Genomic DNA, 17,044 nt, shown 5'->3' with positions numbered 1-17,044 from the left:
TTCTTTGGCTCCCTCAATCTGTTCCATGTCGGAGGGGCAAAAATCCTTCTCTTTTTGAGTTTTACTATATTTGTCGGCTGGTATCTCCCAGGTAGCTCAGACTGTTTTCTTTTGCATAGTTTATATTTGAGAAATGATTTTTAATACACATATTGCTTGAAGTTTATTCCATTTAGATGGATATGCTAATCAAATCAGGGATTTCCTGGTATTCTTTGAGTAATTTTTTAGTTTAGAAGAACTAGATGTCACTTGAAATTACAGGTACAAGCTAATACTGGCTGATAATTAAAGGTTACGAAAATTGCAGTGGAAAAGGAGTTAAATTGTGCCTATGAGGTGGCAAGGACCACTAGAATATGGACATGATGGAAAATAATGAGGTGGATAAAATGCGATTTATCTCGATATGGTATAGAAAGAAGAATTGTGGTGGGATATGTACTGGATGTAGCTTAAGCTGTTTATCATTATGTACAAGTGGAAACTTACATGAAACTCCTCTTGATTAAGTTTTATGCGAAACAAAGGGTGTGATTGGAAGCGTAGAATTAAAGAGTATTTTCAGAGCATGATGATAATCCAGCCGAGGCTTCGGCAAGTCCGTGGTCAAACTAGAGAAGAGAAAGAAAAAGTGAGGAAGCGTCATTTGGTGTGATGCAGATTTGTGACAGAAGTAGTAGTTTGGACCTAATGGATTGTTGCGCTAGATGTGGTCATCGGACCATGCTTTTCAGAGCAAATATTATCTGAACCATTGACTTAAACACTGAAATACGCAGGAGATGTGTAGGCAGGCCTGTAGCCTTTCTGTCCCTTGAAACCCAATTTAACAGTCAGCCTTGAACTTTAGATGCTATAAAAGCAGAATGAGAAAAAGAGGGGGGTAAGTAGTGAAAGAAAGAGTGGGAAAAGGCATGCATATTCAGAGATACGATTCAGTAAGTAGATGCTCTAAAGTTAATACTATGTAAAAATAAAGACACTCTAATAATATTCCTACTATCAGGCTAACAGGATCAGAAACTAAAGAGCACAAAGCAATTATTTATTAAGAAAGAGGCAGAGATGTCATTGAGTGTTGTAGAGGAGGAGACTGCCATGATTACAGGAAGATGTTAAGAATATAAAAAAAATTCCCAAATTAAGAGTGGAAAAAAGGAAGAGAGATTACCTATGAGATGATGATAAATAATAATGAGTTACTTCTGAGAGCGCCCACAGAACAGGAGGTCTGAAAAGTGGTTTGTCAAGCCTCGAAGAGATAGAAAGGGTAATTTATTGACAGGCAGTGGAGACACTGCTAAAAAATAAATGAATTTTTCACCTCACTGTTCACAAAGGAGGATGGGGGACAGATGCCAGAAACAGACATAAATTTCCCAGGGGAGAATGAAGAAAAACAAAAAAAAGCAGGATCCTGCCAAAACTGGTGATCAAGGGTTGAGAAGGGAAACTAATAAAACCCCTAAAGCTTAGCAGCAGTCACCTCAAAGTCTAGAAAAAGTTATAGAATGGAGAAGAAGCTGATTAACTCTGTTTCTTAGAATGGTTGGAGGTAATTTTGAAGGTTTGTATTATCCAGTTAATCCATTAGAGCTATGAAATTTACCCTTCAAGGAAATAAGCTAGTTGGCTATACAAAATTTATCTTAAGTCTTGGAATAACCAAGACATCTTTTTTGTCCCTTAAGTTTTCAGTTTTGTTTTTTTTTTTTTTTTTTTTTTAGTTACCCTGCTTTGCCCAGTTTTTAATATTTAAGTGTTTGTTAAGTGTTTATTGAACCTTATTATTGTTTCTAGAGAATTCTCTGAGCCATTGATTGGGCCAGGGTTTATTGGATACTCCTTAGTGCCAAGCAGTGTTAGCTCCTGGAGCACGGTACTGAAAAAGACAGACATGCTCTTAGGGTCTGTGAAGTCACTGCATTCTCACTCCTATAAAGTGGAAAGGTAAAGAAAGGCCCTTGATTTCGCGTTGCTGTCATTCCTGGTCTTCCTGTTGACTGGCTTCTTGATGGAGAATGTCTGAAGAAGAACAGCCTCTCTCTCGGCTGGTCTGATGGCTGTGCTGGGTTGTCCCCAGTGCAGGCACCCACTTCCTTTGCTAGATCTCAGAGGTGGATCTTTCCCGAAGCTCACTCATCTCCCTGGCGCTCCAAACCAGACTCTTTAGTTTGGCTCCCTACCAGCGTTCCAGGCACAAATTAGGAATCCTTGACCTCCTCTGCTGTTTTGGGATTCAGAATGTTCTTGCCTTGGGCAGGTGAGAAGCTGTACTTTCAAATGTACTTTTTCCCCCTTTCTCCATTTTCCCCTGCTTCTGCATTTTGCCCCTGAGCTGTACTCACCTCCCATCCCCGCTGACAGTCGTCCCCCTGGACCATCTCTTTCCCTGTTCTTTGCCTTTGTAAGTCAAGACTTTCCCATTTTTCTTCCCAGAATTTATCTTTCTTTGCTTTGTGTTCAGAGTACTTGAAGCCACTCATTCAGCAAGTACTGTTGTGAGGAGGGCTTCGCTGTCGTCATTTATTCCCACATTTCGGTAATGCTTTAGTGGCTACCTAAGAACAGGATAGGAGAGATGTTTCAGAGACATGGTTTCTGAGCCTGTAGGAAAGAGACAAAGAAACTTTCATCTACTGCACAGCTTTGCCCTACAGGTCCTTGTTCCCATGGCCAAAATCTTCCAGGTAGAAGTCATCTCCCATGCCACTCTTTCGATCAGGACTGTGGGTGGTGGACGTTGGTTCGAACAGCTCCTCTGAGCTCTTGATTCTCATGTGTAATTTGAGTGTCTCTAAAAGCTGGTAGACTTGAGTTCATCCCTGAACTCACTCAGCTGCATCACTGTTTCTTTTGGTGTATGTTCATCTTTTTGATAGAGCCAGTTCGGTTTAGTTGGTTCTTTCCCTGGGAACAGCTTGTTCTCTGGGGATGTTAGCATTGGGTGAATCTGCCGTCTTGTTGAGCAGGGGACTGACATGCTCTCAACAACTGTATAACCGCCTGCAAGTACTCTATTCCTAATGAGAGAGTAGAAGCAAGAGCAGGGCAGAGAACACCAGAAAGAAGCTTTGGTACCTCTTGGCCTGTATTTACTTTGAATGTTATTTTATCCCACTGTTCCTTCATGTCCTTGTGTATCTGATACGAAAGTATATCTTGGGCTTCCCTGGTGCCTCAGTGGTAATGTGTCTGCCTGCCAGAGCTGGAGACACGGGTTCAGTCTCTGATCCAGGAAGATCCCACATGACGTGGAGCAGCTAAGCCCATGAGCCACAACTACTGAGCCCATGCTCTGGAGCCCGGGAGCTGCAGCTCCTGAGCCCCTGCTCTAGAGCCCGGGAGCTGCAGCTCCTGAAGCCCATGTGCTCTGGAGCCCATGCTCCACAACAAGAGAAACCCTGCAAGGAGAAGCCCTCACATCACAAATAGAGATTAATCCCCCCTTGCAGAAACTAAAGGAAAGCCTGAGCAGCAGCAAAGACCCAACACAGCCCCCCAAAAATTTTATGTTAAAAAAAAGAAAATTTACCGTAAGCCTGTTTTCTTTCTTTGCAAATTATAACCTTCATTGGAACCAAAGCTGCAGAGGAGCTCAGATGGAGGCGCTGCAGTCTTGAGAAGGGCTTGTGGAATAATGGACTAGGCTTGGGGTCACGGTGGGGCCATTAATGGCCCGTGGCACCCGAACCCCATCAGGAAATAGGACCGTATCTTGTAGATCTTCATCCTTGCCAAGCATCTGAATATCTGGGCCGGTCACATAATATAGATGCCTGGGCTGTGTCTACAGACGTTCTGTATTTGGAGGACTGGGCTGGGCTCCAAACATCTAATTTGGTGACTCTGCTGTCCTGCCAGGTTGAGGAATCTCTGACCTGCACATCGCTTCAAAGAACTGTCACTTTCATTTTCAAAACTGTTCATTTTCCTTGAACCGAGTACTTATTTTTAAATCCTTCTATTTCTTTTTCACTCAGTAAAAGTGAGTCATCACCTACTTAGCACCTATTTACCATCAAGATATTTTTATGCCCTAAATTAATAACTTTTTCAGGTCAAAGAAGATGGATAATTTTTGATGTGTTAAAATTGTGCATACTTCCAGAAAGGGCCAAAATGAACTCCTTTTTTTTTTTTTTTTTTTTTAATTTTAGTTGTCCTTCAAATCGATAGGATTACTCTGAGGGCCTTAAAGGTTTGCCTCTATGATAATGATTTATATGACAGACATTCATTATGTAGATTCACAATTAAACATTATGTATATGCAGTGGCAGTGATTTTCCTTGTAGGAAAAATGTTAACGGATTTTAACTAATTTAGAGGAAAGACAAGCCAAATTAGAAGAAAGTCGGCACTATAAATATTTCAAAAAGAACATCCATTTATTATTTTTTATAATATACAGCAAAGACTAAATGACACTGAAGAAGGAAGCTTTGCCTTATGCAGAACAATTAGGGAAATAGCTAAGAACGTGATGAAATTAGCCTCAGAATTGGTTGAAATATGTTCTTCTCAAGTACTTGGGTGATTTTGTTATACTTTGTAATATTATCTCTGCCATCTTGTATGACTTATGGTGTATAATATTTTTTTAAGGCTACCTGTCCAATAAAAGAAACACACCCAAGTTGCTGTAGTTTGATGAGTTATTGTTGGTTTTTTCCCCCAGAATCTCTGGAATGGTGTGGTGGCTAACAGGGATATTTTGTTGTCTCTTCTATTTCTTTTAGAATGATAGAGAGAGCTGTTTTTGTTTGATTTGGGTGTTTGACACACGTGTGGAGCTTTGGTTATACTATGGGATGAAGATCTGACCCCTGACTGCTTAGAGCTGTAGACTCAAAGCCTGCGCCTACGCGACTCTCCCAGCCAACATGTTAGCCACTGTTGTGCATACACTCTTGTGCTTCTGTCGAATTCTGTGTGTTTTCTTTAATAAAATTAAAATGCAGAGGGAAAGCCAGTTAAAGACTTCTACATTTTATAATACATGTCTCAGAGTTAAAGAAAATGTATGGAATTTTGGTATTTGTCTCTACACGTATCATACTATATATTCCCTTTCACCATCAAAATTATTAATGCCCACTTTATTTAGAATATTTGGCAAGTTGAAAATATAACCTTTAGAGAGAATTAAAGTTCTTATATTTGAATGAATAAAGTAGTTAAGTCATTAATCATGTTAAATTATTTCTCAGGATATTAATAATCATTGCTTTACCTGTGAACTTCTTTTCTAATCACAGAATCTTAATTGGTGAAGTTTTATTTGGAGGCATATTCCACTGTTAATAGGCCCAAAATACCTATAACCTATGGAAAGAGTCAACAAATATATTGAGTGATTGGATTTTAAATTACTTTGCTTGTTAGCTTATTTGATTTGTATCATATATACTGATATATATGCATCAGTTGCTCTGGTTAGAGAGGTGCTTCTATGGCTCTTTCATATTATTAGTGTTCAGTCTTTAAGTCATTCATTAATTCACTCATCACATTTATTGAGCGTGCGTTTCATGGCAAATACTTGGCATGTGTTGGGACTGTAGATATACCCTTGCACACTGCATACTTGGAATTATTCCATATAGTGGAAAACACAGGAATTAAACAGGCCGAGAGAAATACAGGGTCCTATGGGAGCTCCTAGCAGGGAGGGGCAGAGCCTAGAGGAAGCTCACCTGTTCACCTCTTCAGGTCAGAAGGAGACATTTGGGCAGAGAAAATGATGTGGGAACAAGAGGGAGGCTTGTTGGCGGCCTCCGGAGTGACACCTGCAGAAGGTCAGAAGGGAGACAATTGGACGTCTCTCTCTCTTGACCATGGAAGAGGTGGGGTATGAGGTAAAGTTTCTCTGTGTCCAGCTTCTGAAGGGCCTTCCAAACCATGTTCAGCCTGTGTCATTCGTTCAGAAAATAGGTGCCAGGCACTTGTGATACAGTTGGAAGCAAAGTAGAAACTACCCTCTACCCTCGTGGAGCTTTTATTCAAGTGGAGAGAGACAAAGGCTAGACGCATAGCTGGTGGTTTTGAAAATGGGCCAGAAGCATGTGTGGCCCAAATGGCCACAGTCTCAGCATTTGCCAGCATCATCGAGCCAAATCCAAGGCTATTTGATAAAAATAACTTTGCAGTCATCTCCAGGTCTGGTCTGATGACTGCAAAGACATATATTGTTAACTCCGAGGATTTACAGGGAAAGTTGAAGGTGATTTATAATTTATATTTATGATCACTCTCCCCTTGCCAGGTATTGGGCTAAGCAGAGAGCATACCATTCTTGAGGGCAAGTCCTGAAGTTCATTGTGATTACTGTTTCTAGTACATCAGATCAACGTTCCTGAAGACTACAGGACTTTCCTGGAATGTCAGATGAGAATATTTGAGGGCTGATCAGAACGTGTTACCAGAGCCAGGATTCTTCCTTGGAGCATTTGACAGTATCACTAAATAAAAATTGCTTGATTTTTTTTTTTTTTTTTTTTTACTACGGAAACCAAAAAAATTTCTGCATAATAATTGAAACTGGACATTTGCTAGTCACTGAAGATTAAGTATTAAATGTAAGTAAGTTTTATTATGATGAACACTATTTTGGTGAAATTTAACAGAAAGGCAGAAAGATACCGGAAGTCAGTGTGTAGCCAGAGAAATAGAGTTAAGCAGAATGAATAAAGAAAGTCTGATTTGAATTTGCTGTATAGTTGCAAGCACAGTGAATAAAACTGTTCAATGTGTGAGAGGTATTTGAAAAAAATTAGTGTAGTCTGGCAATTTTAGCCTAATTTATTTCCTTTAGAATAAAAGTTGTAAGTGGGTAGGAAAAATGTTTTGAAACGTTGGCTTATAAAGAACTGGAAAACTACTCACGGGTAACATTTCCTGAAGAGGAAACGACTCTGTCAGCATCGTGCACTTAGATGACCGGGCACATAAGGAACACAAGCACAGCAAAAGGTGAAGAGGGAAGAGGTTATAGAACGAGGAGTCTTGCTTGAACTAAAATATAAGAGCAAAAAATCCTCGGGAACCAACAAGGTGATACATTTTTCCTCTTAGCATAACACAAATACGCGCAGTTCAAAATGTGTGGTTCTTCTCGCATAGATGTTGTCGTCAGCAGCACACACCGTGGGATGTACTTGGAGAAACATTGAATCTCACGCTTCTTCATTCTTTGTCCATGCCAGCAAAGGCATGCGTTTTCAGAACAGTCCAGATTCAGGTCCCGCCTTTGTACCTGTGATACAAGCATGCAGCTTCCTTGACACGTAAGAGCAAATTAAATCCATGCTCCATCAGCACTAAATTCTAAATAATGACCGTGACCTTTTTCCAACAACGTCCATAACGCTTATTTGCTAATGTCCATAAACGTTCATCAATATCCTAATGTGTCCACAATAGCCGCTCGTTATTGTGCAACAATAACGTGTAAGTTATTGCCCTTACTGTGCAACAGACTCCGTGCAGTTGTTTGCAGATGTTATCTCACAGTGTCCCTTTGTGAAAAGTACTTATCGTCCTCACTTTACAAAGGAGGGAAGTGAAGGATAGAGAGTTTGAAATGATCTGGACAAAGGCCCCATCCTAGTTGGTTAGTGGTATGACCGTGATTTGCACACCATCCTGCCAGTCTCTGAAGCACATATTCTAACCAGTAGACCCAACTGCTTCCCTGGACAGTGCAGGTGGATGTGACCAGTTCAAAAGTATTCCAAGTAGGAACTTCCCTGGTGGCCCAGTGGTTGAGAATCCATCTTCTAGTGTCGGGGACATGGGTTCAATCCCTGGTAGGGGAACAAGGATCTCACATGCCTTGGTGCCTCTAAGTGCGTGCGCCACAACAAGAGAAAAAAACCTGTGCGCCATAAAGAAGACTCAGCACAGTCAAAACAGAAAGTATTCCAAGTAATTGTGAGATACCCAAAGCCAGAGACCATGAAAATGAGTGCTGTACGTTTTTAAAAACATTTCAGCACAATGTTAAACCGTAATAAGAAAGAAAAGAACCTTACAAGAACAATTAAGGATCGCAGAAGTCAAGGGAAAACATCATCATTTTTTAATAAGGGATGAGTGAGACTGATGAGTGTAGGACCTGTTGCTTTATGAGGATCAGCGCCTGCATCTGGTAAGGACTTGGGTTTGCCAAGTGCACGGCTGGCCTGGAATTAAACTCCCCTGTGGAATTCAGGTCAGCGTTTACACCCAAGTAGTTTACGATCTTTGACAAATTTAAGCAAAAATACTATGAAAGCACTTAGGAACCATGTAGAGAAACAGAACCCAAGCAGAATCAGAGTAACAAAAGTTCTCAAGGGGGAGGCAGGAGGGGAATAGTGGTGGAGTCCTTGAATTTTTGGAAGATAGTGGTCTAAGAAATGAGTGTTTGATTTGAGGTAGTTGATCATAGAATACCTGCCACTCCACTTGAACTGACGGCTGTTTCTTCTCACATCTAAGAAGAAAACGTGGCCCTTCTTCATTCTCTTGATAACCCTCAGCGTTTGCATCTTTCAGCTTATCTTAACTTGCTTATCCTGGAATCTTGTTCCAGAAATATTTCTTGTCCTGTCTTCTTTCATCTTCTCTTTCCTTCCTGACTCCTTTTCCTTCTTCGTATAAAAGTGCAAATGGATCTTTTGTTCTCTGGCAGCAGTTGGCAGAGGGCGTTCCTAGACCACATACCCCGAGTCTCAGATTGGGACCCACTCCCGTCCGTGAGGCAGCACCTCGACAGCGTGTCGTTGAAGAGCTTTTTTGAAACTGTCTAATCTCAAAGGTAGTTTGACATCTAAGATAGCATAGCTTCAAATTCCATATTTTTTTCGCTAGCATCATCTTTTTTTGAGTTTTGAAACCCACCTCCCTGGACAACCACAATGTCAAAATTCATGAACTCTCTCTCTCTCTCATTATTTTTTTCCTTTATGAGCTGTTTCCCTCTTTTATCTGTATAAGCATGGGAAGAGCTTGAAATTTGGGCTTAGAATGGGCTGAATTAGCTGAATTCCAGCTTCATGGCTTAGTGACTACGTGAGATTATACCCCTCAATTTCTCTCTGGTAGAACAGCTGTCTTGGAGGTTGGTATGGCCAACAATTGGCGATTTTTGTTTGTTTTTGTTGAAGAGTCTGCCTCTCCCAGTGCCCTGGTGGAGAACTTGGGAATTACACCCTTAGCTGGGTTTGTGGCCGCTGCGCGGGAGCTACACGGTGAACTGCCTTCCGCACACACCCATGATCCTGTCCGGCAACAAATCATGGGCAAGTTTGGCATGGCAGGTCCTAGAAGAGAGAAATGCCCTCTGGTGAGCCAGAAAATGCAACAGGATCTGTCTGAGATTGCTAGAGATAGGTGTGCGATCCACTTTACCCTCTGCCAGAAAAAGATTTTTCCTTGACAGCTGGAAAGATCAAAGGGCTGAAACCGTGGCTATGGGGAGATGAATGGTGTAATATTAATATTATGTGAATTATATAGCTTGTGACAGTCAAAGTCAACGTGTCTAATTTCCTCTGTCTGGGAACCCCCAGCCAGCCATGCATAGAGAGGAATTCTAGTCACAGGAGTCTTTAACTCCAAGGGGATGGGTCGCCATTACCTTCCTGTGGACAGCGGAGACATTCAAGCATTAATACTCTGTGATGGAGCATGTCAAAAAAAACAGGGGAATCTGCAGGCTTTGGGACTGGGAGCTCAATCACCTGGATTGAGGAGGACTAACTGATGAACCAGGCAGGATGATTCTTGGGTTTTTCAAGAATCATCCTGGAAGAGACGGATGTCTCCTCTTGAGTGGGAGCAATGTGAGGGTCTGGTATGTCGGCCTCACCAAGAAAGAGTCCCATCTTTAGTCCTAAGCAAGGGTGTGGCATACAGTCATCCGTGTTGTACAGAAATATCATAGGAGTTGCAGCTTCGGGACTTTCAAAGGAAGGATGGAGAAGACTCCCATGAGATGTCTGACTGGTGTTATGTATAGTTCAGGACTTGGGTCAAAGAGCTTCAGCCCCCATGCGAGGTTATTTCATTTGGGACAACCTTGGCAAGGATTCATTTCATTATATGCTTTCTGTGGGCCTTTGGGGTTCTTGTTTTCTTATTTTGACTATGAATATATTTACTGATTTTTAAAATTTAAAAAAAATTATTTATTTGGCTGTATTGGATCTTAGTTGTGGTACATGGGATCTTCATTGTCATGCATGAATTCCCTATTTGTGGCACACAGACTTTGTTGCTCTGCAGCACTCGGGATCTTAGTTCCCCGACCAGGGATCAAACCTGAGTCCCTGCATTGCAAGGTGAATTCTTAATCACTGGACCACTAGGGAAGTCCCTATTTACCGATTTTTAAAATCTCCACCTTTGTAGCTTTTCATTGATGAAATATGTTTAATATCCTTATTTTTTTTACAGTTCCTTTAAAATTAGCTTTTAACTTTGTCCATGAACATTTCTTTTCCGTGTGTTTTCTACTTTCTTATTGTCTTTTTTTTTTTATTAAGGTGTTGCTCCATGCATTCCCTTCTTCCTCTGGGTAGACCTCGCATTGATTTACCAAAATAGCTCTCCAGTATGAATCAGGAGGCTCACAGGGTATAATCTTAGAGGTTATATGGCTCAGACTAAGGGAACAAGATTGTTTCTTGACACCAAACATTATTCATCCTCTTAATTTGGAGCCTTGTAGCTTGAAATCCATGGTCTGTGATGAAATGAAGGCAATTTCTCTGAGCCTTACTATTCTCATCACAAAAATGAAGATGATATCTACCTCAGAGCCTTGTAATGAAGATTAAATGAGATGTATGCACCAGCACAGGAGCGAGAAATAGGCGATTCTTAATAAATGTAATTTCATTTCTTCTGCAATTCCTGTAAAACTCCAGGGAACATTAGTAAATGTCTAGGTGTAAAAAAAAAAAAAAAGATCCTGAGTTTGGTTAAATTTGAGATGCTTTTAAGCCATTCCAGTGAAGGTATCGAATAGGCAGTTGGAGTTACGGATGTAAAACTCAGAAAAAGTCTGAGCAGGAAGTCTTCAGTTCAAGGGGTCTTCAACATGTAGGTGCAAGTTAAAGAGAGACGGTTGTGTAGAGTCTCAAGTAACTAGGAAACCTAGGGCATCACTACTGAAGGATTGGCAACATTTAAAGTCTTTTGGGAGAGAATGAAATAAAACCCCCAGGAGCAGGAGAAAAGGGAAGGGTATTGTTTTAGAAGCCATGACATACATGTTTTTAAGAAGATGGGGATAAGAGTCTCTTCTTGACCTTGAAGGAAGATGAAAACTGGACATCGTCTGTTGGGTTTAACTGCTTTGTGGTCATGGTTTACAGCTGCCAAGTGTTTTCTTGGAAGAATCATAGGGTCGAGAGACTCCACTCACTATTCCCACAGAACTAAGTTATCTTTCCTGTGACCTGGCCAAGTATTCATCTTTTATACTTCTAATGTGATGTTTTTTTATGGTTTATAATGATAGTCGTTTGTACTTAGCCTCATTCTCATAATGAATTATCAGTTTCCTGAAAACAGAGGTTATGCACAGCACCATATAAAATACACGTAGTAAGTATTTAATAGTTCAGCCTCAGAATCACGGGTTCTGCCAGAACAAGGCATGTGTCTTTGTCTGTTCATCCATCCATTCATTCATTCACTGAAGAGTGCTTTATTTACCAACTCCATACCACGTGCCAAGCACTGTTTTAGGCTATATGAATATAATGGTGAACAAAAAGTATTCCTTATATGCATGAAACTTACACTGTGGCGGCGACATGATGAAGAATAAATAAATACACGTTCTGAGTGCCTTTAACGTCTTATTTGTTCCTCACAACAAGCACATGACATTGATATTATACTCGTTTTATTTTTATTTTTTTAATGAGAAAATGGAGGCACCCAGATACTCAGTAACTTGCCAGGGTCATTTGTTCATTAGAGGTGGATCTGGGATTTAAACAGGCATTTTGACTCCCAAATTCATACTGTTAATCACTCCACTGCACTGCAAAATGTTTGACACAGAGTAAACTATTATTATTGTTATTCACACTAATGCAGCCATGAAATTAAAAGACGCTTACTCCTTGGAAGGAAAGTTATGACCAACCTAGATAGCGTATTGAAAAGCAGAGACATTACTTTGCCAACAAAGGTCTGTCTAGACGGTCAAGGCTATGGTTTTTCCAGTGGTCATGTATGGATGTGAGAGTTGGACTGTGAAGAAAGCTGAGCGCCAAAGAATTGATGCTTTTGAACTGTGGTGTTGGAGAAGACTCTTGAGAGTCCCTTGGACTGCAAGGAGATACAACCAGTCCATCCTAAAGATCAGCCCTGGGTGTTCTTTGGAAGGAATGATGCTCAAGCTGAAACTCCAGTACTTTGGCCACCTCATGAGAAGAGTTGACTCATTGGGAAAGACTCTGATGCTGGGAGGGATTGGGGGCAGGAGGAGAAGAGGACGACAGAGGATGAGATGGCTGGATGGCATCACCGACTTGATGGACATAAGTTTGAGTGAACTCCGGGAGTTGGCGATGGACAGGGAGGCCTGGCGTGCTGCGATTCATGGGGTCGCAAAGAGTTGGACATGACTGAGCGACTGAACTGAACTGAATGTTATTAATAGTAATTATTCCTCAGCCTAGGGATCTTTTATCCCAGTTCAGATAAGGAAAACAGATCCCACATAGTTATTGACAAAACTAAACATAGAAGCCATGTCTCCATGGTCTCAATCTGATGTTTTCCCCTTATACAATACCTCTTCTTTAAGGGAGGGAGTCTGGAGGGTAAAGAGGTGGAAGGATGGCAGGATGAAGGAGTGGGCAAAGAGAAAGGAGGATGTGTGGGAGAGATGGAGGAAGGAATTAACTCTGTTTGATTTGGGATTTTTGATGCTAACAAACTGTGTCTAATTTTTCAAGATTTCCCCCTATATTCTCAAGAGGGTATATGCTTAAACTAAGCATATTTCCATGCAAAATAATCATATTCCATTTCATAGACTGAAAAAACAAAATATTGGAGCTAAGAGACCCTACCCACTTTTAAGACTATATTTTGGAAAAGATATTGTTACTGCCATTTATATTGTGAAGGCGTTGATTGGAAGGTACACTGGAAGCTCTGTTTACCACCAGCCAAGTCTTTGAGGAGTGTGTGTAAGTGCATGTGTGTGCACATGTGCATGATGTATATAGGAGTACATACTTATTTTATAAAATCCTGGTGGTGTTGAATTTACTTTGTGTATATGTTTTGGGGGAGAGGATTCTGAAATATTTTGGGGGGTTGGGAAAGTTTTTGTACTTACATGCAAGGCTGCTCTACTATCAAGCACCGTATTTAAGCATCACAAATATACACTAAGCAAGGACAGATGCACAAGGAATTTAAGCAGAGTTTTTCTAAATGGCAAATAATTAGAGGGGAACAGATGCCTATGGGCAGCAAAGGATGAAATGAGGTACCAGGAATTTTAAAAGGGAGATGGAAATACATATGTAGGATGCAGTTGCTCTCAAGGATGTTCAAGCCTAGAGGCTGTTCTTTCCCAAAGTTCTCTGTTTTTGTGGGTTTTGACATGAAATTTTGTTCTCTCTTTACCTATATTCCCCAAAGAAATAGATCATGCTAATCATTCCAAAGTGGAACAGATTTTCTTTGGAACCTCAGTTCTGGATGACTTTGCAGGCTGCATCTCTCTCTTCTCTCTCCCCAGGGCCGTGCCCTTTCACAGGACTGCCAGGATATGGCATTTCTCAGTGTCGCTCCTCATGATTTATTATTTATACCTCATCTACTTCCAAAAGGGTTTTTTAGCTAGCCTACCAATAAAAGATGCCTATGAAAGTGATTTTCCTTTTTCCTTGATGAGCCTATAAGAATGGGCATGCCCTCTTTTGGAACAGCCCGGCTGTGCAATGGGTTGCATCCATCTGAGAACTCTTCTGCATAGTCTGGAGGTCGAAAAGGAAACAGATCTTCAAGAATAAAGTAGAGAAGAACATGAGACATTTCCCACCTTCCTGCAGAGCGGCGGTTTAAAACAGCAGGGATGCTGAGCGGAGCCATTCAGCGACCAAGCAAAGCTGAGCCGAAGCACCTGATCATTATCCTTCAGGTTGGAGATTTACCTGTTGTGCTCATTGTAACAAAAGAAATGAAATCTCTGTAATTATATTGGAAGGGGGAGGAGATCATGTTTTAGTTCCTTTGATCTCCAGCTAGAATAGGCTCGGCTTTTGGAAATTTAATTTGAAAGAATCCAACGTACACATCTGCTTTTTGTACTGCAATTTCTATTGAGCTTGAAAATAGAAATTTATTAATGCAAATGTGTAGAGTCTGTTCCTTGAGGAAAAAAAATACACATTCAAAATACAAGGTGATCCTTTCTACAGAGCTGTGGACGATTTTAATAAAGACATTCTCTGTGTTTCTTCTAGAGTTCAGGGGTGAAGTTCTTTGTTAACAAGGACTAAGCATTGGAATTACAGGATGAATTGGGGAACAGAAAGATTCATGATTACTTCAATATTTAAAAGTTTCCAAAGGACAAATGAGATGGTTAAGAGATGAGAAGTAGACTGAATCCTAAAAAACAAACAAAAAAACCCAAAGCAGGTGCATCACCAAACCATTTTGAGAACATGTTTGAATTGATGGTAGGGCCCATGCTAAGAGACAAAGCTTTCATTTCAACGAATCCAATCTGCCTAGTGTTCTGGAAAATTGCCTTTGCCTGTAAACGGAATGGCATGCAGATTTTTAGGTAGGACACTTTCTCACCCAACTTAGCCCTTACTCTCTATTTTATTTTTGTACCATTACATGAAGCTGCACATAAATGACACTTGACTTAATCCTTAGAGTGGCTGGATTACATCGTCTATTTTGATTAACTTTTTCTTGTTCTCAGTGTAAATTTTCCATAAAGCCTAAAATGTCATAAGCATTTTGGGGCATAAATCCCTTAAGCTGTTTTGCGGTCATATTGTTGTCCTTTGTAGAGTTTGAGTGCTTCCCTAAACTCCTTCTCGTCTCCAAATGGGCAAAATAAATTATAAACTGTTGAGAACATTCAATCACTGGATGAGCAGTCATCTCAGAAAACTGAGCAAAGTGTCCTTTTTCAGTTCTTTGAGTAAATGGAGCTGATTCCTTATAATATTTGTGCTCTATCAACATATCTCAAAAACTTGGTTGTAAATTATCTAGGCTTAAGAAGGAGTTCATGATTAAAGACTGTCTTGAATTAATAAAACCAGTCTTTCTTTTTCTGGGGTGATGTAGTGAGATTTTTTTCAAAGGTGGGCCTCAGTCCATTCTCTTGGTTACTTTTTACCTTCTTTCCCATGGAGTTTGTGTGTGTGTGTGTGTGTGTGTGTGTGTGGAGGAATGGAAAGCTGAAAGCCACATAAAATTAGGCAGGGAATTAGGAATTCTGAGTTTAAAACAGGGAGCATATCCTCAACTTGTCATATCTGAGTTGGTTTTTCAGTTGTGTTGCCAGGATAGCCCATGACCCTTGCAAATGTACAGTTTAATTTGGGTTCAGTGATTCCTGGGTGAGTCTGTGACATAGGACTCCAAAGGCCATGACAGTGATTTAACACACAACATGTTAGGACACAGTTGGCTCCCTGGAAGCTTCTCATTGGCGAGGATTTTACCTGAACCCATTTTGGGGGAGGGTACCATGGAAAGTATGGCATGCGACTTCCAATGAATTAATTTCTAACATTTCCATTGAGTGGTGACTTTGCGCAGCTACCCACATCTTCCTTCCTCAGAGGCAAGAAACTCCCAAACAGAATTTCTGTGTCTAATGGCAGACAGTTGGGGTGCTGCAACCAAGCAGTCACCCTTAAAAATTAATGAGCTTAATGATGGTTTGAAGAAGTGATGGTGATGGTGGTCGGGGAGGGAGGGGCCGCGGGGATGGCAGAAGGAGGCAGGCTGGACTCGTCACAAGTGACAGTATCGGAGCCCCTGCCCTTCTCCCCGCTCCCCATCTCCCTTCACACCCCCACCGCCCCCCAGTCGCCAGCCCTTCCATCCTCCTCTCTTCACAGGAGCCAGAGCAGATAGAAAGACAGGGCGATTATGAAGACGTCAGTTGGAGCGGAGGCAGGCGAGAGGGGCGCAGCGCTCCAGATGAGGTCCGGGGGGAGCTGAGGAGGGTCACTCATGGACGACCGTGTGTGTGTGTCTGACAGACTGTGAAATGGTGCGTTGTTGCACGGCTGCGCTGCACCTGGGCCCTTCATCTGTGATTGATTGGTTTGGTCATGTGTAATGGTCCCATCTGCTCTGTGTTGTTTTTCTTTTTTTACTTATAAACACCGTTCCCAGCGGCTGAGAGAGGATGAGCTATGTTTTGTCATCTTCACTTACACTTTAGCTCAAAAAAGTGGTCAAGTAGGTAAGCTCTAAAGTCTGTCCAAGTATCGTAGCAGCAAGTCCGGATTTCCCCCTTGGCTTGGGGAGGTGTTTGTGTGTGTGTGGTGTGTGTGTGTTGTATGCATGCGCATGTGTGTGCGCCCTCCTGCGCACGCGTGTGTGCCTGGAGTTTGCATACTGCCTGTTAATATCTGAATAGTTCATGAACCACGGAAGACCAAAAAATCGTAGAAATGATTTGCACAAGTCTGTGACTCTTACTGCAACGAGTTTTTTTTTTCCCCCCTGTTTCTTCTTTTTTTTTTTTTTTCTGTAACGGAGCCAATACTTAATTAAAACCGCTGACATCATGGTGTTATAATTAAGCGTGGCATTAATTAAGCTGGAATAACGATTTTTTTTTATTAAGAGCTGCTTCTATTGTATAAGACTGTTACCGCTAAAACCAAAAAAATTTAAAGCAAAAATGAATTCTCTCTAAATGAGCCCTTTTCAACTTCCCCAAAGTCCGGCCTTAGGACTGTCGTCATCCGAGCTGTGTGTGCATGTGTGTGTCTCTGTGTGTGTCTGTGTGTTGGGTGGTGTTGGGATGGGG

General features: G+C 41.2%; 1 protein-coding gene across 11 annotated transcripts in view; it reads left to right on the top strand.

The window, feature by feature from the left end:
* TCF4 (transcription factor 4) overlaps window positions 1–17,044 on the top strand; it is a 386,429-nt gene that overhangs the window by 154,938 nt on the left and 214,447 nt on the right. The gene's annotated exons all lie outside the window — the stretch shown is intronic.

The sequence above is a fragment of the Bubalus kerabau genome, chromosome 21 (assembly GCF_029407905.1).
Source record: "Bubalus kerabau isolate K-KA32 ecotype Philippines breed swamp buffalo chromosome 21, PCC_UOA_SB_1v2, whole genome shotgun sequence".
NCBI lineage: Eukaryota > Metazoa > Chordata > Mammalia > Artiodactyla > Bovidae > Bubalus > Bubalus kerabau.
This window is presented reverse-complemented; position numbering and strand designations above follow the sequence as displayed.